The sequence below is a fragment of the Lagenorhynchus albirostris genome, chromosome 17 (genome assembly GCF_949774975.1).
Source record: "Lagenorhynchus albirostris chromosome 17, mLagAlb1.1, whole genome shotgun sequence".
Lineage (NCBI taxonomy): Eukaryota > Metazoa > Chordata > Mammalia > Artiodactyla > Delphinidae > Lagenorhynchus > Lagenorhynchus albirostris.
Window position 1 is genome coordinate 3,458,243 of NC_083111.1, and position 24,777 is coordinate 3,483,019.

At 42.4% G+C, this 24,777-nt stretch overlaps 1 long non-coding RNA gene across 1 annotated transcript; it reads right to left on the reverse strand.

The window, feature by feature from the left end:
- Positions 1-4,176: 4,176 nt before the first annotated feature.
- Positions 4,177-24,190, reverse strand: LOC132508173 (uncharacterized). Its single transcript, XR_009536460.1, has 3 exons — positions 24,006-24,190; positions 10,679-10,829; positions 4,177-4,717 (listed from the first exon to the last, which is right to left on the reverse strand). It is a non-coding gene; the product is annotated as an uncharacterized LOC132508173 (long non-coding RNA).
- Positions 24,191-24,777: the final 587 nt, after the last annotated feature.

Sequence of the window (24,777 nt, forward strand, 5' to 3'; positions counted from 1 at the left end):
GTTTGATGTCACAAATCAGAAATAACTCTTGTTCCAAAATGTACAGGAGATCAGGGCTACAGCCGGTGATTGCTTCGCCAACAGAGCTATAAATTTAATCACAATTTTAAAGTTGTAGCAGAACATAGGGGTTGAGCTTATAAATCCTTCATTTTTTTTTTTAAATGAAGGCTTTCTCTGGACCTGGAACTTTTATTTGTTTAATAATAAACTACCTATTTGAATGGAATGGATCCAACAGTTGAGAGAAGTGTTATGTGATAATGTTTTAAAAGTAAAATGTTCTTTCTTAGTGAACCCACTAGTAATACTTGCCTGGTTTTGAAAGACAACATCACATCTAGTCATTTTAAAGTCAGCAGAATAGATGAGAAAGCAAATGTTCTGCAAAGATATGATTACAATAACTTTCATTTTCAAAGTATTCTCCACCTATCCTTCAGGACTGCAGAGGAACCTGTGTGTGTACAGCCTCATGTCAGAATTATTAATCTTCATTTTTCTTTAAAAACTTTTTGTTAAAGTATAGTTGACTTACAATGTTGTGTTAATTTCTGCTGTGCAGCAAAATTATTCAGTTATAATCTATATATTCTTTTTCATATTCTTTTCCATTATAGTTTATCACAAGATATTGACTATAGTTCCCTGTGCTACACAGTAGGACCTTGTTGTTTATCCATTCTACATTTGGCAGTGTGCATCTGCTAATCCCAAACTCCCAATCCATCCCTCCCCACCCCCGCTTGGCAACCACAAGTCTGTTCTCTATGTCTGTGAATCTGTTTCTGTTTCGTAGATAAGTTCATTGTGTCATACTTTAGATTCCACATATAACTGCTATCGTGTAATATTTGTCTTTCTCTGTCTGACTTACTTCACTTAGTATGATCATCTCTAGGTCCACCCATGTTGCTGCAAATGGCATTATTTCATTCTTTTTTATGGCTGAGTAGTATTCCATTGTACATATCATGGGTTTTGTTTTTTGAGTCCTCTTCAAACATCAAACTATTAACTGAGCATTTAGAAACAAGTAGTGTCACAAGTTTGCACTCAAATAAGACTTCACCAGTTCAGCCCAAAGATTGTCCATCAGAGGGAAGATGGATTTGTGAGCAGAGAGCAGAGGCAGAAACATAGGGGCGCTCTATCAAGTTTCATGTGTAGTTAACATTCTTCCTGAACTGCCACCTGCTTTCTTTAACGCTCCGTCAAAGCTCTCAAACCTCCTGCCGTGGGCTTGCAGAGTGTTTGAGCCTGAGGGGAGGGGCTTGTGGAGTGTTTGAGCCTGAGGCGGGTGGAGCCGTCTTCCGGGCCAGCTCCTCGTTTGCTGCCTCACTGAAGGCCGAGGGGCAGCGACTGGCCACGGTCACTCAGCTGGTCTGGAGAAAGGCCGGGATCGGAACTTGGGTTTCCCGACTCCGGCACACCCTCTGCCACATCACATCACCTGCTTCTCTGCTCCCTGAAAAGACTGTCCTTTGGGCATTTCCCAAAGTCCAGGACATATTTTCAGATCCATGAGCCAAGCCAGGTGAAGGGCATTGGTGTTGGCTCCCCAGGTCGGAAGAGGTTAGTCAGCCATCTTTTGTATGTGTTTGCAAATGATGAGAGAGAGAGGAAGACGGCAGGTGGGCCTCACGCAGGGTAGTCTGACACACAGCGCACTGTAGGCCTGGCTAAGCAGGGAGCGGCAGAGGCTGGCCTCCCGCGGCCCGGGCGCCTCCTCCAGCCGTGTCTGGGTCTGTCTGACCCCTGTCGTGGGGCTTCTGGGACGGTGAAGGGAGCTGATGCACTGACACCGAGGCCGGCCACGGTGAGCTGTTACAGAAGGTGCTAGATGAAGCTGCTTTTGATTTTGAGGCGCCCGTAACAATTTGATAGCACCTGAAGGTGCCCCGGACAGTCCCTCCCCTGCAGGGACCTGCGGTCTTTCCAACAGCCCTTCCCCCAGCGGGGTTCTAGGAAGCTGCACACACAGCAGGTCCCCGCTGGGTCCCTCACGTGCTGCTAAGCTGCAGTTTTCAGTGTGACCCCGAGGGATCCATTTGGGAATAAAAGCCATGATCCTGGAGGGCAATAAACAAGCCGGCTCCTCTGGCCCACAGACTCTCTCCAGGGTAAGACACCACCGCTCTGTAGAAGCGAGAGGTACCTCATTCCAGCCCTACTCCACACCTGCATTTGTTGAACCCATGAAGGAGAATCCAATCTTCCTATCATTTTGAGACAGAAGGACCCCAAGGTCAAGAAGAATAACTACCTAAATCATCCAAAGATCTTCCCTTTCTCTCCATCGCCTGAGACAACATTGCAGGTTTATTAGACATTTTGTCTGTTAACATTATTCATTTGAAACAAACCCTGGGTGTGTGCCTTAGAGACCCCGTCAATCAACAAAGCTATACATAGAACACTGTGATTTGCTTTGCAGTCGAGAGATCCCCACAGATAACAGACGTGGAGATCTTGCCCGAGGAAGGAAGCGCAGTGCTTCCTTATTTTTCCAGCACCCTAGGCTCACAAGTTAGCCCACATCCTCCATACACTTGACTGTCCAAATAAATACTGACGAACCATACTGATTTCGACCAGGGCTCAGCTTTGTGTGAGTTTTACGGGAGAGCTCTTTTCTTTGCCGTATCAGTGTTACAGGTATTTATTGTTTCAGTCTTAATTTTAGAGGTAATTTAGGAATGGAATATTTAAGAGTCATCACATACTCAATAACTAGTGAAGTAGCCAAAGTAAAGCATCATTTATGGACACTTTGAAAACTACACGTGCAACTGAGGTTTCACCTGTTTGAGAGCCCCTTAAAAACAGACACATTCATGTCACGCTAATGGCTTTCTCCTATTTCCTTAATGATGTTATAATGACCCGTGGAAACACAGATGCTGTTTCCCTCCTGGTCTGTTTCCTCACCGTGACACACAGCGCTTCTCCAGTCTTCCCGACAGTTTTCTGACCTGAAGTCAACGTTGTTTTCACTTCTCCTTAGGCCGTGGCAAGCAGTACCTCATACACCCCAGGCTGCCTCCTTTTTGGAGACTGAAAACCACAGAGAGGGAGGGACATGGAGCTGTGGGTTAGTCAAGAGCTCAGTGCGCCTGCCCTTTCACAAGGGCCTCTGGACCCTTCTCTGCTGCCCACCAGGACTGGCTTTCGGGCTCACTGGGCTGTCTCTCCCCGACCCTTGGGGAAGAATCTGGAAGGAGAAAGCCAGGTTGACCCTGCAGTTCTGGCTCATCCTCAGGGCCTTTGGTCACATGAGCCATTTCGCCCAGGGATGCTCAGGGCTTAGTCCTGGAAGGGAGACCGCAGAGCAGCCTCTGGCTCTTTGCACAGAATTGTCGAGAACGTGGCATCAGGGAGCCCAGACCTCCAGGTATCTCTGCCCAAATCCTGTTCTTGCTGCAGCCCTGGCCGTGGCCCGGAAACGCCCAGTCCTGCGTGGCGGGTCCTGCTTCCCGGACCCCTAGGAGAGAGGCCAGCTGCCAGTCGACTGTTTTTATATATGGGCCAACATATTAGGGGAAACAAAGATTTCCGGAGCACAGTGTGCCTTAGTAAGTTAATTATTTTTTTTATTATTATTGTTTCTTGTTTTATATTTTTATTTTCTAAAATTTTATTGGCATATTTGGTAAGTTAATTTATTCTCCGTCTCATCTCCTGAAGCTTTTGTGCCTCTGAATGATGCCTGAGGTTTCATCGCTAAGAATGCCTCCCTGGGTTCCCAGGGTTCCTAGGGCAGGGCGGGGGTCTCCATCCACCAGCACCGTCCCTCCCTATCACTGTGGACTTGGCCCTCGTCCCTGAGGACTTACAGCTGGAAATGGGTCTTCTTCACCACTCTCCATCCTGAATGAACGGGCGGCAGGAGCCGGACACCCCCTGGGTCCTCCCCCGCGCTTGGGGCTAGGAGCCCTGGGTACCTGTGTCTGCGGGACTCGGACGCCACACAGGTGCACTGCAGCCGCTGAGCTCCGGTGCCTCGCGGAGCGGCTGCTGCCCCTGCCCCGAGGCAATGGTCTCTGCTCACTCAGTGGCCCGAGGCTTTAACCTGGGAGTCACTCTCAACCCCACTCCCCAGCCCCGGAACAGAAGCCTCCACTTGCGTAGTTGCTACCTTTAACCAGTTACCTAAGTTCTGCCATCTTGGTATCGTTCAAATTCACCGTGTTCTTTATTTGTAGCGACACTATTTTGATTTCAGTAACAGTAGTATGTTACCTGAATTAATACAACCTCGTCCAGGTAGGGGTCTTTGTCTCCCATGCTGCCGCCTCCATCACTGTCCCCACTGGGATTCGTCTCTTGCCTGTGGGTCGGGGACCCCGATGCCCGTCGGAAGGAACCCAGCAGGCTTAGTTTGGTTTCACAGGCGGCAGGTGTTTCAGCCTGTCCGTCACTCCCTCCGCCTACCTCTGGCCACAGTGTCCCTCCCGCGCCCGTGCCTCCCTGTGCTTTGATCCCCCGCCGCGCCTCTCCACCTCCTCCGGGCAGTCCAGCTCCAGGGCTGGCAGGCAGAGGGAGCGTGGTCCTGCTGGTACTGTGACCGATGCAGGCTTGGCCGTTTGTTTCCATCAGCCGGGTGAAAAATCAGTCTCTGGAACTATTGTTCAGGAAGAGCTCCTTCTGCTGGGTGTGCACCCTGGGGGATCTGAGCCTGGAGCTGCTGGTGGCCACCTGGACATGGACCCTGGACCTGCCGAGAGAGATGGGCCGACAGAGCAGAACCTGGGTCACACACACCTCTGTCACGTCGGCCACTGAGACCCAGGTTTGCCCAAGCCATGTCACCCCCGGTCTGTTCAGTTACACAGGCCCTTTTTTGTTTAAATCCATCTGAGCTGATATCTTTCTTTCTAACTAAAGGGACTTGACTCCCACAGAGGCCATATGAGACCCTGGTGATGGGCTTCTCCTTGTCTTTTGAAGATTCCATAAGGAACCTCTTACGTCCAGACTTTTGCACAAGGTTCCTCCTTTTCTGGAATTTCCCTTCCTTTTCTTTGCTTGAATAATTCCTATTCATTCTTCAAGCATCGGCCAAGACTTCACCACTCCCGAGAATCCTCTCCTGACCCACCCGGGCTCCGTGATCACGACCCTCTCCAGCACTCACTGTGATACACCCCAGTTGCCTGTATACTTTTGGGGCCTCCCTCTAGACTACAAGCTCCTTCGGCTGAGATCATGTCTTCTCATTGTTGTGTCTCCAAATCATATATATTTACTCATATGTATGAAAGAAAAATGAAAGGTTCAAAGGGAGATAAAGAGAAATTATCTTGGTTTAATTTAAAACAGGATCATGTATTTCAGAAAGATCACTGCCTTTGGCTAAATCATAGAGAATGAACTGGAGGAGGGCAAGCTTGGAAACATGGAGACCAGTTGTGGTCATTAGGCAAGAAATGATGGCATTATGAATCACAAAGGTGGGCGTGAGGATGGAGGGGATGTGACAGACTCAGGATGTTCAAGAGACACGGCCCAAGATTGAGGGAAGGTGCTGAATTCATTTATTAGCTCTCATGCTTTTTTGCGTGCTTTAGTTCTGTTTTTGAAAGATTAAACTGTAGGGGTCGAGCATGCTGTTGGACGCAAAGGTGCAGGGCTCAGGAAGGAGTGTGGGGTGTGTCTGGGGGTCCTCGGCACTCATGGGAGAAGAGATAGAACAGGGAGGCCGTGTACAGTGGGAAGAGAAGAAGCCTGGGACAGACGGTCAGGAAACACCAACAGGCAGAGAAAGAGGACTCTGACAAACAATCCACTAATTTTATTTTTATCCAACAATTCATGTTGGAAATTTAACTGTCTTTTTCTCTAGAAGGCTTCTTATCTATTTCTCCTGATTCTGGCGAATTCAGATAAAGAATACTTATAAGAACTTTTATCTCAACACTTTCTTTTTCAAATAATATAGATAAATATCTAGATAAATATTGCTAAACCTTTTGAAAACTGACTCTACTTCCTCATAATATCATTCGTTATCGATAGTTACTATGACCATTTTAGGCCAAACTGGGGGGTTGAGGTCATATATCTATTGATCTTTAAAAATATCTATAACCAGGGCTTCCCTGGTGGCGCAGTGGTTGAGAGTCCACCTGCCGATGCAAGGGACACGGGTTCGTGCCCCGGTCCAGGAAGATCCCATGTGCCGCGGAGCGGCTGGGCCCGTGAGCCATGGCCGCTGAGCCTTCGCGTCCGGAGCCTGTGCTCTGCAACGGGAGAGGCCACAACAGTGACAGGCCCGCGTACCGCAAAAAAAAAAAAAAAATCTATAACCAGACTTTTGTTTAAGGCAATGGAAAACTGAAAATACCATCCTAGAATTGTTTTTGAGGACAAATTAAAAAAAAAAATTAGCCTAGTTAATGGCATATTTACAAAGAGGTAGAAGAATCTGAAAGTGTCTATCTCCATTTCCTCTTGATTTTTATTTTTTCATACTTGACATTCCTTTTATTCCCGCAGAGCAGGCTCACATCTGCTGTGTGCTTTGCCTTCCTTGATAGAGATGCTCCAAAGTCAACAGGTGTTTTCTGATGTCAGAAGCCTCTCTTGTTTCCTTTGGATGCGTTCCAAAGCTGGATAATGACATGTGTGGCTGAAATGGCTTATCTCTTTCATAGGACCAACTGGCTAGAAGATGCCTGAGGCCCTGTTGCCAGGGAATTCTCCAACAGTTTATCCACACGATTCTTCAGACTTCCAGGTCTGAGTTCCAGGTGGCGTGTGTTGTGCGATGGGCCCTGTGGCAGCGTCCACATGGAAACCGACAGAAACATTTTGATTCGAAACTTTGGTCTTTAGCAAATATCTAGGAATTGTTTTAAAAAGGAAATAGATATCACACATGGTAACCCTCTTCCTTGATTTCTTACAAAACTTTTGGTCTGGAGATCCACTGAGAATTAGAACTCTGAATATATATTGCTGTGTTTAAGTACTAAGCACGATATTTATAGAGTTCATATTAGAAAGAGCTGTCTTGTATGGCAGCCAATTTAGTTATTTCTACCGTGAGCCAGTCACATTGAAAGAAAAATTCCTGGATCCATCAGAAAAATAATTAAGATACTTAACTATATTAAGACCTTCACGTTCACTGAAATATTTCATGTGCTTCGTCTCCTATTGATTTAAAGGGCATGTTTTGGGACCTCCCTGGCGGTCCAGTGGTTAAGACTCCATGCTTCCACTGCAGAGGGCATGGGTTTGATCCCTGGTCAGGGAACTAAGATCCCGCATGCCGTGGCGTTTCAACCAAGAAAAAAAAAGACACGTTTGAATTTTCACTAGATGAAGCTTAACTGCTTCTGAATCCTTAATTTAAGTTGCAGATTATATTATTCTCCTTCTCAATGTCATTAAAGAAGATCTTTCCAAAGCAGGAAAATATTTTTTGATGTATTGTTAAAAGTAAAGCATGGTCTACACACAGAACTGATTTGGGGAATTAAAGCCTTTTGCTCCTGCTCCAAGTGGCCATGCCCCTGTGAGCTCAGAACCCTAAACTCCTCCTTTTCACATCAGGAATTCTTTTATTGAACTGCTCAGTGACCATCATATTGGTTTTCCTTTCAAAAATATAATCAGAATCTTACACTATTATAATAAATATCAAAATTGGAAGGTACTTAAAGGCCTAATTTCATAGGCTCTGGCCAAACGGGCGACCGAGAGTGAAGAGAACAGGCCCATCTCCCTGGATATTTGAGCTGAACTGAGGTGAGTCCACACACATGTGAATTACAGAGAACAAAGCCGGGCAGGACAGGACAGCAACACGATTGCCGTGCTCACAGATCACATCAGAGGGCATTTCTAAAGAGGAAATGTTCTTGAGCTTTCAGGTTACCCTTCACAAGCGCTCTAGCAGTTTGGGACATGGCTCAGCAAGAGGCGGGCCCGTGCTTCCAGATTTCCTGTTTATTTCTGGCTGTGATCAGTATCCTTGGGTGGGTCTCTCTCTACCTGGGCTGCCTTAGAGCAAATCAGCAGAGCGGGCTCTGGGTGACACCTCCTCCCACCCTGGCTGGCTCTTCCTAGGCCACGGCACAGTCGCCCAGCTCAGCTGCTTCCCACCCCCCTGCCACCGCAAACATCATCATCTCCCTACAGGGGTCAAGCCAGGCCCTCTGATGGGGCTCCTTTCCCTGGGGAGCATCAGGACTGTGGTCTCTGCCCTCTGTCCCTCCATCTCCCTCCCGCCTGGCTGCTGGTACCTACCACGCCCCCGTGGCTTTTTTCAGTGTTCCCAGCCTGTCATCTCTTAGTCTTAGTGACCCCCTTAGTCCCTTAGTGACCGGCCCCATCACCACCCTGACAGTTTATGCCTCTTGGACCTGTAAACATTCCTCAGATTTGCTTTGATTGTTCAGAGAAGGTCTGTTTTCGCTCATCTCTTATCAAGCAGGCTGAAGAGCGCAGTTTGGCTGGGTTGGGCTGGGGATTACCTCTGACTGCTTATTTTAGAGAAAGTAGATGACATAGCAGTGGAGAAACCCATCCTTCCGAGGTGGAAGTAGAGATGCCAGATTCCATAGCTGCCCCTAACTAAGGGCTTCTTGGCTGAAAACCACTGAAAATAGTAAACACCGTGACGAGGCGGCGGGTGTCCCTTAAGTGTGCTCCAGCTCCCCCCAGGGATGTTTTCTAGCACATTTGCACCTCGGATCTCCACTCCACAGTTTGAGTCACAGGCATGGCCCAGCAGGCTTATCCCATGGGGTCACTTCTCTGCCCGCTCCAGGGGCGGGAGGCTGCCCTGAGAACAGGAGAATTCCGGTCGTTACAACTTCAGACAGAGTCCGGCAAGGAGAAAACGCAGTCTGGGTGGTCTGTCCATCCACTGATGCCGGCCGCCACCGGGACCCTTGGAAGCAGAGGGAATTTCTGCCCTTTGAGAATTCAGCATTTTCTTCCTTTCTTCTTCCAGACTCCTTTATCCACCAAACTTATCAGATTTGATACTCTCCAACTCCTGACTTGTATCACCTTTTGAGAGATAAGGAAAGACTGTGGCGTGTCTACCGAGAACCTGCGGGACTGAATTTCCTTATTGATAATTCTCATCACCTCAAATATGCCTCTGCTCTCCTGACATAATCTGTGATGTTAGAACATGCCTTTTCTTTTTTGTCTGTGGTGTAGTTTTTTTTTTTTAATATATAGGAGCAGGTATTTTAATATATGTCTTTATCCAAGTCATTTTATTTTGGTGAGATAAGTAATATTCAAAAGGAGGGAATCAGTTAGCATTATCTTAAAACATGTCTGAAACCTATTTCTAAGCCCCAAGTGTCCCCAGCATTGGTGACCCCCCCAGCCCTTGGCAGTGGAGTGGACTGGAGGAAGGAAGGAAGGAAGAAAGGAAAGAATGAAACCGAACTGTGCCCTCAGAGAGCCCCTAGTGACACGTTAACCAGCTGCTGTCACAGACCCCCTCCCTGGGAGTGGCTTTGATGTGCAGCTATTCATTCTCTGGCTGCTGTGTTTACCTCTGTGAACTGCGTTCCCTCCCAAGGGTAGCTACGGATACAACAGCAATGCATGAAAACGTACCCTGTTTGGTTAGATGTTTCGTTTGAAATCTGCCAAGGTTAGCACTGAGGTCAGTGTGAGTGCATCAAGCCGGCATCGCACTGACCACAGCCGTGGGACGCAGGTACCATTATAACCTGCTGTAAAGACGGGGCTCAGAGTGATTTGCACAGCGTCACACACATAAACGGCAGGGCCAAGATTTGAATTAGACTATAAAACGTGGTGTTATATAAATGACACCTATTCCTCATTTCCCCTGAGTTTGTGATGAATTATTTATTGCAGCTGGAAGGCACAGGAACTGAGCTGCTTCTTACAGGACATGGTCTTGGTATAGAAATTAAAGACGGAGGGATGGAAACAGCCCCTGATTCCACCTCCAGCGCAGGTGCTGCCCCACCCCCCTTGGTGCTGCTCCAGAGCCCAGCTTAGCTGGAGTAACACACCCAGGGGATCATGGGAGCCTATCCTCCACATCAACCCCACTTCCTCTGCTCCTACCCCTCCGGAGGTTCAGCTCGTCCTTCAGGTTTTCTCATTTACCTACAGCGCTCCACGCCATGCCCTTCTGATCTGACTGCTGGCGCTCCAGAGAGCCCACATCTTCGAAATTCTTATAAAATTCATGGCCTTGTGCTTGACCCCAGCTGGTTTAGTCCTCATGATGAATCATTTCCCAATTTATAAACTACGATCCTGAGGTATCAAGTAGTAACTCTCTCAAAATCACGAAAAGTTCAGGTGGTAGAATGTGTTCAAGTCCATCATTCTGTATCCCAAGTTCAAGCAGCTCTAAAAACTCCCGACAGGACCCGGTCTCAGCTATGCGAGGGTTACGTGCAGTTTTTACAGGACTTAATGTAAAATTCAAGTAGGTGAGACAAAAACACCCATGCTCTTCCCCACTTTAATGGGCTTGAAGGCTTCACCACTTGTGATGAGCCCGCTGACCAAATCCACGTGACCGAGCACCGTTGATGAATATCATAACCTCCCACAACTTGAGGTACTTGGGGCTGTACAGTCTCTCTCGTGAGACTTGCAAACCTTGGGCCAAATCCTGCCAAATGCATAAATGTTTAGCAATTAATTTAAAAAGTCGTACCTCCTGATCTTTTAGACCCAAAGAAATCTTTCCTGTCTGTCCTCGGTCACTCCAAAGAGCACCCAGATGACAGTTTGCCACTTTACTCTGATGTAAGGCCACCTGGGCTGGGTGGAGCCTTTGCCTGGCCCACAGCCTCTCATCTGAAATTCTAAACATCAGAAAACAAAAAAAAAACATGGAGAATCAAAAGTATTTGTACAACTTTTGTACAATCAAAAGTATTTGTACAACAATTCTGCCAAATTGTACAACTTATTTGGCAGAAAAGAATTGATGCTGAGGGTTCTTTCTAATTTCATTTATCCACTGAGTGTGAATGTTCCTGTTTTGTGCTGAAATTTTAGTGTGCTTACAGGGTGCTGTCCCTTACCTCTGTGGGTTATTAATTAATACGCATCATATTCTCTTTCTAGTTGGCCCCGAAGGCTTGGAAGAGGGGATTAAGATGCTGTAATACATTTATGCAAGAACAAAAGCGCCATAATCCTTTGAGTCACTACAACTTTTACCAACAAAAAAATTATTTAGTACATTTTATTCAAATTAACAAATACATTTTTAGTGCAGATATTAGTAGTATACCGCCTGCTAGCTATTTCAACGGTGAAGATTCTTTTTTAAATTTTTTATCGAAGTAGAGTTGATTAACAATGTTGTGTTAGTTTCTGGTGTACAGCAAAGCGACTCAGTTATATATACATACATACGTATATATTCTTTTTCATATTCTTTCCCATTATGCTTTATTATAGGATATTGAATATAGCTCCCTGTGCTACACAGTAGGACTGTGTTGTTTATCTATTTTATATATAGTAGTCTGTATCTCAACAGTGAAGTTTCTGATTCAGATAGTGAAATGCTAGCTAACCCTGAAATTTTAAGAAATGTTAACTATTTAATTATCTTAAATTTTATTAAAAACCTGCCATATTTTAAAACAGAAAAGTTTTAAACAGTGTTTAGAAAACACTAAACATCATTCAAATTTTATTTGAAAACTTAGAGGGGTGTAATTTCAAACAGCAACAAAGCATTACTAAGAGGTACCCCGCACTCCCTGCCCACCTACCAAGTTTCTTTTTCTCCTAACAGTTAAAGTCATATTGCTTGGTGCCACTGTGGGTAGACACCAATCCAACCTGACAATTGAAACTGTCAGTGATTATAAGCTGGTTATCTTCATGACACAGGAAAACCAATCAAAAAACAAAAACTACTAAATTTCATAGAAAATCCACAGAACCCCAAGAATGTCTGGAATTTCCTAAGGTCCATGGATCCTACTCTGAAAAACACTAGACAAGCATATGAATTTACGCAGTCTACCGAAAGCTCTCCTGCCTTTAAGGAGTTACCTGGGGTGTGATAAAAATATAAGTATAAGGACTTCCCTGGTGGCACAGTGGTTAAGAATCCGCCTGCCAATGCAGGGGACACGGGTTTGAGCCCTGGTCTGGGAAGATCCCACATGCTGCAGAGCAACTAAGCCTGTGTGCTACAACTACTGAGCCTGCGCTCTAGAGCCTGTGAGCCACAACTACTGAGCCCACGTGCCACAACTACTGAAGCCCGCACGCCTAGAGCCCATGCTCTGCAACAAGAGAAGCCACTTCAATGAGAAGCCTGCGCAACGCAATGAAGAGTAGCCCCTGCTCGCTGCAACTAGAGAAAGCCCGCGCACAGCAACAAAGACCCAACGCAGCCAAAAATAAGTAAATAAATAAACTAAACAAAACAAAAATATGTAAGTATACTCAGTACCCCATGGAGTCCTGCCAGGAAGGGCAATAGTTTCTTATAAATGCTAAATAAATTACCAAACCTAAATTGCTAAAGATGAGTGGAAGTAAATGAAAAATTAACCAATAAAAATTTTTAGATGAACCAAGAAATCTCAGTGGTTTTGATTGGAATCGAATTCACATGAAATTTTAAATGCCTGGCTTTCATCACAGGAAGGAAAATGATTTGTGAAGAAGCTTCATGTGTTGCATTATCTGGAACTATTAAAAAATATTTTGCTCATCCTCTCCATATATTTCTTTCATTTGGTGTTAGTAAGCATAGTGGATACTTTCCACTATAGGATGCTACACTTGATATTATTCCAAATGGTGTAGGGGTGCTGGGTGGGAGGGTGCAGATATCTCGCTGGGGAGTATGTTGTACTTCAGAAAGACAAAATAAAGAATGCAGGGACTCACCAAGAATGCTGAAAAATAGAGGAAGAGCGTTTTCACTGTTTTAGAGACGTCTCAAAAAGCTTCACCTTGTACTAGGTCATCTGCAAAGCTGGATGAATCTAGGACTAAGGTGAGGTCCTAGGACTAAAGAGCTGGGAGGATCCTTAGGTACAGCATTTGGTTCGGGACTCGGGAACAATCCTCACATTGTCCCAGGTTTATCCAAAACCAATCAATCTACAGAAGGAGTTGAACATACTCTAGGGATAGGTTGGAGAGTACAGGTTACTTGTTTTGTGCCTTTCTCCTCTATGTTAGACTTCTGTTTCCTAGAGTACGTTAAATGATTGTTTTTAAAAAAAAGTACAATCCCTCAATGGCATGAGGTACAAGAAACAAAAATGAGGTTGATCCAGAAGACTACGTTCAATGTATAATCTGGCTGTAATGTGTAGATTTTTAATGTAAAAAGTCAGTTTTTTTATTATTTCCATTTTTCAATATTAATGTGACAACCATCAATAGGATATGTGTGTGTGTATAAATAGACACGCACATATTTATAATATTTAATCTACCAGTGATCAAATTAACAGCTATTGTAATAATAAAGGACATACACACAAGAGACTGAATTCTGTTCTTTTCTCCATCATTTGTTTGGTTCTGTAACTGTCTACCTGGAGTCAAATTCTTTTCTGCTGCGGTTGCATTTTTTCTTTCAAGACTTAAAGAAATGAAGAACAGTACCTCCAAAGTTTCCTGGCTACTTCTCGGTAGGTTCCAGAGGGACTGATGGCATCTTTGACCTGAAGAGCTGCCTGAATAGAAGTAAGGAGGACGTGTCTTACTGGGTGCTGGGACAACTCAAACCTGTAAACGTGTCCCTGTGAGGTCACTTTAATTGAAAGCTACCTTCACTTACTGTCAGATTGAATGTGACTATGAGGGAGAGAGTCCATTTTCTCCCAGTGGTTTTATATTCCCTGTAGAGATGGTTTCTTTTCCGATGAAAGACTTTATAGTTATTTATATTATAGGCAATGTAAAAATGAGTGTAATGCTGACTAAATGTCTAGCGCCACCTATTGGTAGTCAAGTATACATTGAATCTTGGTGATTGATATTCCCTTTAAACAGTAAGTAGAGGTGATTTTGACTCTTTTTTTTCCTAATGTCTATGTCCATATGCATATTTTATGATACCCAGTATATTTAAGTATTGGTGGTAATAATAATTATTATCGAATACTTTAAAGTTATGGTTTGAATTATTCAGTTTCACAATTCTCTTAAAGCAGCACATGCAGTGATGGTCTGCTTCCCAATAGTAAATAAAGTGAAAAAGGTAGAAAGATTCTGGAGTACAAGGAAGAAGCAAAAACATGACATTTTCACATTAAAAAATATATATAATACTTGTCTTGAAATACAGATGATCACTCACAACACAAAGTATCCTAATCATGCTCTATTTCTTTTAAAACAGACTTTGGATATCCCACCCTACCTCCCCACCCCGCCCCCGAGATTTAAGAGTTTGAAATAATGGTCATTTAAATTCAATTACTGGGCTTCCCTGGTGGCGCAGTGGTTAAGAATCCGCCTGCCAATGGAGGGGACACGGGTTCGATCCCTGGTCCAGGATGATCCCACATGCCACGGAGCAACTAAGCTCGTGCGCCACAACTACTGAGCCTGCACTCTAGAGCCCGCGAGCCACAACTACTGAGCCCACGAGCCACACTACTGAAGCCCACGCGCCTAGAGCCCGTGCTCTGCAACAAGAGAAGCCACCGCAATGAGAAGCCCGCGCACCGCAACGAAGAGCAGCCCCCGCTCGCCGCAACTAGAGAAAGCCCGCGCGCAGCAGCGAAGACCCAACGCAGCCAAAAATAAATTTATTTTAAAAAAATAAAAAATAAATTCAGTTACTCATCTGTGCTAAGAATAAATGTGCCACAAGTACTGCCGAGACAACTGGATTTCCACGTACAAAAGAATAAATAAAATTGGACTACTTCACACCATAAACAACAATGAACTCAAAACCATTGAACACTTAACAAAATATGGTCTATACATACAATAAAATATTATTCAGCCTTAAAAAGGGAGGAAATTCTAACGCATGCTACGACACAGATAGACTTTGAGAGCATTATGCTAAGTGATATAAGGCAGTCACAAAAGACAAACATTCTACTCTTAGGAGGTAGTCAGATTCATGGAACAGAAAGTAGAAAGATGGTTGCATCTTTCATCTGGGGGCGTGGGCTCTTGTTTAATTGCTATAGAATTTCAGTTTTGAAAGATGAAAAGGGTTCTGGATATTAATTGCACAACAATGCGAGTGTACTGAACTGTACACTTAAAAATAGTCAAAATGGTAAACTTCGTTATTTTTTTAATCACTAAAAATAAATATAATTGTGAGAAATAGTTCAAACATAAATGTAATAGCTAAAATTATAAAATTCATAAAAGAAAACATAGGCATAAATCTTCATGATCTTGGATTAGGAAATAGTTTCTTAGATATGATACAAAAAGCACAAGCAACCAATGGAAAAATAGACAAAAATGGACGTCATCAAAATTGATAATTTTTGTGCTTTCAAGGACTCCACCAAGTGAGTGAAAGACAACCTGGGAGGAAACATTTGTAACTCATATATCTGATAAGAAACCTGGATCTAGAATATACAGAGGATTCTTACAAGTCAATAGTAAAAAGACGAGTTAATTTCAAAATGAGCTTGAGTCTGAATAGGACTCTTTCTCCAAGCAAGTTACACGAATCACCAATAAGCACAAGAAAAGATGTTCAGTATCATTAGTCATTAGGGAAATGCAAATCAAAACCACAATGAGAATACCTGTTCATACCCACTCTGATGGCCATAATCAAAAAGATTGATAATAACAAGTATTGGTGAGGATGTAGAGAAATTGGAACCCTCACTTTTTTTTGCCACACCCTGCAGCTCGTGGGATCTAGTCCCCGACTAGGGACTGAACCCAGGTCCATGGCAGTGAAAGCACCGTGTCCTAACCACTGGAATTCCCAGAACCCTCACGTATTGCTGGTAGGATTTTATCTTATTTTATTTTTTTATTTTTTGCGGTACGCGGGCCTCTCACTGCTGTGGCCTCTCCCCTTGCGGAGCACAGGCTCCGGACGCGCAGGCTCAGCGGCCATGGCTCCCGGGCCCAGCCTCTCCGCGGCATGTGGGATCTTCCCGGACCGGGGCACGAACCCGCGTCCCCTGCATCGGCACGCGGACTCTCAACCACTGCGCCACCAGGGAAGCCCTGCTGGTAGGATTGTAAAATGGGGCAGCCACTTTGGAAAACAGTCTGGTAGTTCCTCAGATGGTTAAACACAAATTTACTGTATGGTTCACCCCAAGAGAACTGAAAACGGGAATCTGTATAAAAACTTGTATATATACAAATGTTCATAGCAGCATTATTCATAATAGCCCCAAAGTAGAAACAACCTAAATGCCTATCAATCGATGAACGGATAAACCAAATGTGGCATATCCCTTCAATGGAGTATTAGCCAGCCAGAGAGAGGAATGAGGTACTGGCAGCTGCCGCCCCAAGGATGAGCCTTGAAAGCATCTTGCCACGTAAGAGAAGCCAGTAACGAAAGACCACATAGCGTGTGATTCCATTTCTACGAAATGCCCAAAGTAGGCAAAACTGCAGGCACTGAAAGTCCATTAGTGATTTCCTGGGGCCCTGGAGGTCCGGAGGAGAAGGAGCGGTGACTGCGAAGCGTGTCTTTTCAGGGTGATGAATCTTTGAAAATTGATTATGGTTAAGGTTGCAGATATCTGTGAGTATACAAAAAACCATTGAATTGGGCACTTTTAAAGAGGGAATTGTATGACACGTGAAATATACCTCAAAAAGAGCTGTTATTTAAAAAAGAGGGAGTGGATGGGTCAATACTGGATTCAGTATCATTAAACATTGACTAGTTTAGAAAGAGTAAGATTAGAAAGAGAAATGCTGAATACCGTTAATGGTATTAAGGTATATAAAATGAAGAGTTTAGATTTAATGAATGTGAGGTTTTACAGTGATTCGTAGTTTGAACTTTATTTTGTTACAGTAAATAATTCCCACTAAAATTGAAAATAGAGACATTGCTCTTCTCACTCTTTATCTCCCAGACTCATTCTTCGCAACCGGCAACGACCGAGCTTAAATCTAGAAACTTTCCCCCCAGCTAAGACTACAGCCCCTCTTCCTGGGATTGTCTTTCATATATGTTAATTTCCTAAATGCACAAGCTGTTATTTTCATTCAGAATGTTAAAGATACCCCTAGGTAAGCTCATTTTAAAAGTCTTGATTTTCACAGCCGCCTTCCACAATAGAAGCTGAAAGAATCCCTAGGGCAAGCTTCTCAAGAACCATCTGGATGAGAATTAACTCGGCTGCTTTGGTAAAAATGCAGATTCTTGGAGTTACCTCTAGCTTACCACACGCCCAGGTGATTTTTATGCATCCTAGAATGTGTAGATTTGGAAATATTCTACTTCCCTACTTCATCAGAGACGTGGGACTTTTGAAGTTTTACTGCTGTATGGAGAACTACAGAACCCCAGAATGTGAAAACTGAGAGGCACCCAGGAGCCCTCTTGTGCAACCCTCTCATTTTATGGAAGAAGAAATGAGATGATTAACCCAAAGCCACACTGCTAGGTAGATAGGGGCGCCACCGAGACCAGGCAGAGCGTGTCCTGCTGCTACGGCAGCGTCCTGGATCCGCTGGGGCGGAAGTAGCTGCACTGGGCTCCACGGAAGTACAGGCTCCCTCCATCCCCCATCAGGTGGGACGCTGAATCTTAGCTCTGAATACAAATAGGAAGCTCCAGAGAAAAGAGGACGGAAATCGCGTGAGGAAAGGGGGGGTGGTCTCTGTAGAGATGATATTTTAACATTTTCTCTACCATACCTTTTTTACATTCACTCAGTTTAATATTTAGTTTTTAGAAAGCATTTCATGCTGTCTCAATTATTATGTGTGCATGTAAGTGAGAAAGCTCACATCTGTGTTGGTAGAGTTGACCATTTCCCCTTTTCTAGTTGGGCACTGGCGGCTCCTTAGGAAGGATTTTCTACAAGGTGTGATTCCTCCAGAAAACAATTTCACAAGATGGTTCTCTCCCTCTCCCTCCATCTTCCCTTCCTTCTTCTGCCCTGGAAGTTGGCCAGCAAGATTATTTATGGCCCCTGGTTCACATCACACCTTAATAATAAACAGGGGCAGTTTCCCTTTGTTTTCCAACTTCAACAGCACGGTAGTTAAAAATTGGCCGCCATCAGAAAGCTCTTTCTCCGGGTCTAATGTGCTGTGCTGTGTGTATACATGATTAACCAGGACAATACGTACAGCAAAGAAACCAGGGGAGAGATTTATTGATTCTGGCTGCAACACATTGAAAAGTAACCCTGAACACTTGGTGAGTCCGTAATGAGTTCCACACATCAGCCTGGGAACCAGCGTAGCACGTCCATTTAGTTGATCTAACTTAATAAAGTAATTCCAGTGTAAAAAGTAGGTCAAAACGATGACATTCTAAAATTCAAAGTTCTTTTTTTTCTTTTTTTTTGGCTAAGAGAAATGCATTTATTTTAAATTGGATTAATGAATTTGGTAGAAGATGATATTTTGTTAGAGATATATATATATTTTTTAATAGATTTATTTATTTATTTTTGGCCCGTTGGGTCTTTGTTACTGTGTGCAGGTTTTCTCTAGTTGCGGCGAGCAGGGGTTACTCTTTGTTGCTGTGCATGGGCTTCTCATTGTGGTGGCTTCTCTTGTTGCGGAGCACCGGCTCTAGGCACGTTGGCTTCAGTAGTTGTGGTACGTGGGCTCAGTAGTTGTGGTCCACGGGCTCTAGAGCGCAGCCTCAGTAACTGTGGCGCATGGGCTTAGTTGCTCCACGGCATGTGGGATCTTCCCGGACCAGGGCTTGAACCCGTGACCCCTGCATTGGCAGGCGGATTCTCCACCACTGCGCCACCAGGGAAGCCCCTTGTTAGATATTTTGAAGGTCCCTCTGCTAACGAATACTTTGTGATTGATTAGTGGGATGAATGAGTGTCTCCAAGTTCAGAGCAGATTCCAAGTAACCTTCAGTGACTCGGCTCTTCTACAAAATGTCTCTGCCTCTGATGAGTCAAAATTCAACTTGAGACTGTAAACCAGAACATAGAATTATTTAGTGTCATTCACAGTATAGAACAGAATTCTGTTCTGATATTCAGCCTATTTGAATTAAATGTTATCTGACGCTATTAAGAGGCTTTGTTTTCTGAGATTAGGTATAAGCTTTAAAAAAAAATCTGAATAATGGGAATAGTATAGAGAGCAATAATTATTAAACCTTTTCCTCCACCAATTAACATTCTGAAGTCAGAAATGGAGAGACTGTATGTGATAGCAAATTTCTAACTTAATTTTCAAACTCAGATTTTTCACTGTGGATTTTTTGTTGTTGTTGGTTTGTTTGTTTTGTTTAAGCACCATAAAAGGAACATGTCTTTTCTTGGATATTAAATTTTATTCATAATGTTTTTCTGTTTATGGTAGGAATTAACTGGTTCTATAAAAGTAGAGAATTCCATTTTTATGGGAAGAGGAAAAATAGATTTAAGTGGGTAAAGTTAAATCATCCACTTGGTTATTGAGAAATCTTGATTCTTTTTAAGGCTGCAGCCCCCCCCGCTTTTTTTCCTGGCCAAAAATAAAAGTGACTAAGTTCCCCAAAGTGTGGGGTAATAAAAGAACCAAAAATGAGTAAAATTTTCATTCTGACCACAGTATACTGCTTGTTTTGGTAGGAAAAAAACCCACAGATTTCAAAACTGAATAGTAAGCTTTTGGTTTGTTTACCAATAGAAGAACCCTTGTTTCATCTTCTAACGAGCGTTCCCAAACAGAAAACTTACCACAATCAATTTTAGAAAAATATTTCTCTTTGAGGCAAGAAGGACAAATTCGATGTTTAAACAGGAGCCAGTAAAGACCCTCGGTCTGGAGGAAGGAGGCCGACATTCCCCACACCCGAGACGCCTTGCTTCACAACGAAACGGCAGTGTTCTTGCACCCAAGTAGAACCCTCTAGAAATTCCGATGTTAGGGCATATTGCCACGGACACCCATGCTTAAATCTGAAAACACTCTGGTTAGTATAGAGCTCCATTTGTAGAGAAATAATTATTCTCTTTGTCATTTGGAGTCGTCAGGCACCTAAAGAAAGCTTTTTCACCCAGAACATGGTCATGATCTTTTAAAATCCATTTGTAAAACGATTTCACTTCTTATGTAAAAAGATAAAATATTGACTACTGATGAAAATTTCCTCCTACACAAATATTTTTCAAGCTCATTTACCCCCCGACCTTACTTAATATCACTAAACATTAAACAAAAATTTTCTGAAATATTTCATCAAGTCCCAAAATGAACAAGTGAGATTGGGGAAAATCACTAACCAGCACGTATTAGGGAAGGGAAAGAAGGTTGTATGTTAAAATTTCTTGCCATTCCTACAATTACAAGTGTCATTTTCAAAAATTTAATCTTTATTTTATATTGGAGGATAGTTGATTTACAATGTTGTGTTAGTTTCAGGTGTACAGCTAATGATTCAGTTATACATATATCCATTCTTTTTCAGATTCTTTTCCCATATAGGTTATTACAGAGTATTGAGTAGAGTGCCCTGTGCTGTACAGTAGGTCCTTGTTGATCATCTATTTTACATATAGTAGTGTGACAAGTGTCATTTTTAAGTTGATTAACTTAAGGTAAACTTATCTTTTTTCTCTTTTTAAAGTTCATCCGTGTTCCCAAACCTCACTGCCATTTAATCTTAGTAAGACTGAAAAGAGAGGGTGAAAACTCATTTTACCCATTCCAGGCAGGAGGGTGGGAGGAGAGGAAACATTTAGAATTCTGAAGTAGATTTATAGAATGCTTTAAGGAAGCTCCCAAGTACCAATGAATTCAAGCTTAAAATAAGACATGAAATAGTAAAGTTTAAAAGCAAACTTGTCAGATGATAACATTATCCTATGACTAATCATAAATCAGTTAGTTTATGTGCTAGAGCCCTTTTCTATCAACTACCCTGGGAGAGAAACTAATCCATTCCTTGCCAAGTGGAAATGTGCCTGGGGAGGAAAACCGTCCTGACTGGTGTTGTCTAACCGGGTGCATCTTCCAACCAGTGTTCAATTTCAAATAAAACGTTTAATATCTGAGTCTTTTCCAGATAGTCCCTGACTTCTAATTTTTTAAGTAAGAGCTTTATGGAGATATAATTTACATACTATACAATTCACCCATTTAAAGTGTACAATTCAGTGGTTTTTAGTAAGTTCAGTTGTGCAATCATCACCACAGTCAAGTTTATAACATTTTCATCACCCCAAGAAGAAACCCCATTCCAGCTCCTTTATTACTCCCCCCTCCCCAGCCCTAAGCAACTGATGTTAATCTATTTTCTGTCTATGGAGTTACCTATTCTAGACATTTCATATAAATGGAATCACACAGGATGTGATCTTTTGTGACTGGCTTCTTCACTCAGCATCGTGTGTTTTCAAGGTTTAATGTCTAATTAAAAAAACCAACTTTCATTTGGGAAGAATTTCAAACTTACAGAAGAGTTACTAAAACAAAAATTGTACAAAAAAGGGGGAAGGGAGTGGGGGAGGGATGGACTGGGAGTTTGGGATTCGCGGATGCAAACTATTACCTATAGGATGGATAAACAACAAGGTCCTACTGTGTAGCACAGGGAACTATATTTAATATGCTGTGATAAACCATAATGGAAAAGAATATGAAAAAGAGTTATATGTATAACTGAATCACTTTGCTGTAGAGTAGAAATGAACACAATGGTGTAAATCAACTATACTTCAATAAAATAAATTTTAAAAAAATTGCGCAGAAAAGGTCCATAAGTCCCTTTTCCATATTAATCTATTGTTAATCAGATGTCTAAAGGCTTTATGTCTGTTACCACAGCAATAAAACCTTTTTTAAAAAATTATATTTATTTAATGAATGCTTGTAAATAATTTGGATTGCCATTTTGAACCTTCTTAACATGACTTGAAACCCAGGGGCTACCTGGGTGGTAGACATGCGCTTGATACAGGCCAACCGATTTTTGTTATGTGCCCAGCGGTACATGAGATTGTAAGACTTTAGAAACTGAAATGAACTGAAGTGAACACACAAGAAACAGGATTTCAGGCGGCCAGGAAGATACCACGCCCCTTCCCACCATTCTTATCAGATTGGACTTACAATCAATCAGCATCTAGTAAGCATCTCATTTTGTGTCCCAAAGTGGTATAAAGTGATATAAGAAGGAAGAAGCCAGATGGTCAGTTTTCACAAAAATAACCAACTGCACTATACTGTGGCCTGAACTCTGTTAACAAAATTATGAAAAATATCTATGGGAAGCATAAATAATTAATTCTTTCTGGGAGGAAGATGCTGTAGGAATCACAGAAGGGGATGCACCTCAAGAAAGCTTTGAGACAATTTTTTTCCTACTGGCCAAAGGCATTAAAGATGGCCCGGGCTACGTCTTTTTATGGAAAGAGTGATAAGATGAAGTTAAGTAGGTCTTTTCCCCTGAAGTTTCATTATTTTACAATAATCAGGGAGCTAAGAACCTAAGGCAGTTTTTTCAGTTTGTGTTTTAGGAAAAATAGTACTCAGGGTACCCTAAATGTAAACTAGCATACATTACAGCTTTCCTCTATGTTGCAACAATTCTAGTGCACACCATTTACAGTTTACTACTTTTAATATGTTAAAGCAATGTTTGCCAGCCCTGGAAATGGCCCCTGTGTTTCCCAGCCCAGGACCACTAGGATGCTTGTACTACAAATTCCTGGGGCCATCTCCGGGTTGAACAGAATCTCTGTTGAGAGAAGTCTGGGAATCTGTTTGGAACATGTTCCCCTAGGAGTTTATGATGATAAGCTAAATTTAGAGTACTGTGTTACTATGTTCATTACCAAAACTTAGTTTATGGACATGGAAAGTATTACTGCAAAAATATTGAATAAAAAGCATATTGTCCTAAGTCTTCAAGGCAGGCTGAGTGCTCTAGTAACCTAAGGGAATTGAAGGCCTTTCCAGCAGTGCAGGAATCATCAGTGGCTAAAAGGAAGATGGTAGAGTGGCGTTTGTGCATGTGTGAAGCTGTGTGGACAGTGTGGAATGGTGGAAAAGCATAAATTGTGGAATCAAAGGATCCGGTCCTTCCTAGATTTGTGACTCTCGTGAATCATTTCATCTCCCTGAACCTCATTTTCCTCTTGTGAAAAATAAAATAAAAGAAAGAAGTTTACAATAGTTAGGACATGGAAGTAACCTAAATGTCCATCAACGGAGGAACGGATAAAGAAGATGTGGTACATAGATACAATGGAATATTACTCAGCCATGAAAAAGAACAAAATAATGCCATTTGCAGCGACATAGATGGACCTAGAGATTATCATACTGAGTGAAGTAAGTCAGACAGAGAAAGACAAATACCATATGATATTGCTTATATGTGGAATCTAAAAAAATGGTACAAATTAACCTATTTACAAAACAGAAATAGAGTCACAGATGTAGAAAACAAACTTCTGGTTACCAGGGGAAAAAGGAGGGAAGGGATAAATTGGGAGATCAGGATTGACATATACACACTACTATATATAAAATAGGTAACTAAAAAGAACTTACTGTATAGAACAGGGAACTCTACTCAATACTCTGTAATGACCTACATGGGAAAAGAATCTATAAAAGAGTGGATATATATATATATGTGTAACTGATTCACTTTGCTGTACAGCAGAAACTAACACAACATTGTAAATCAACTATACTCCAATAAAATTTTTTTAAAAAGAAGAATATTATAGTAGGGTTATTTTGAAGATTAAATTGAAGTTTGTATATAAAAATACTTTACGAAGTACTGTATAAATATTAATTATTATGTTATGTAAAACAACAAATCACTTTTCCACATTCATGTCCTTTAAAAAGCAACACTTTTTTTTTTTAAGGAACCAACATACCACTTTAAATGTACTATGCAAGTCCATTATATCTGAAAATAAATCTACAGAAGAAACAATTTTTCTTTTTGGTGTATTACTCCAGGTTGTAGCAGTTTTGATAGTGTCACAATTTTAGGTCTCCTCCTTACAGAAAGTTCTTGCTCTAAAAGACTTGAAGATATTTGTAGATGCCTGGTTTAGAGAAAACCCACAGATACATGAAACAGTAAAATAAGAGAATTTGAAGATCATTTGAATTCAAGAAAGCTATTTATAAAAAAATTTAAAACTGAGGGAATACCACTAGACAATTCAAGCACCTTTGAGAGCCCAGCTAATTGCAATTTAGAATGGAAAATATTTTGGAAACAGTATCTGCCTGGAAAATACAAATTCCCATCAATTAACGATTTAAAACCCTCTGTCTGAACAAAGGCCTTAGTATGGTGATAATATATGTGATACCAAAAAAGTCAATATTTTATTATATGGAAATATTTTCAATACATGGAAACTTGCGATCACAGCTCTTTGTCCATAGTGATGGGAACAAAAGGAAGATGGGAAGGGGGGGGGAATTTGTGACAGCCAGAATTTCAAGCGTACTGGTCAAGTTAGAAGTCAGAATGAGTTGGGGGATGGGGTGAGCAGAATTTGGCCGAAAAGCCTGATCCTGTTACAAGACGAAGGGTGCCCCACAAGTCAGGGAGGGAGCCCACACCGTCTACAGGAACAGTACTCTGCAGCCTGTGTGTTGTCATAGCTGCAAACACTTTAGGTGAAGGACTGC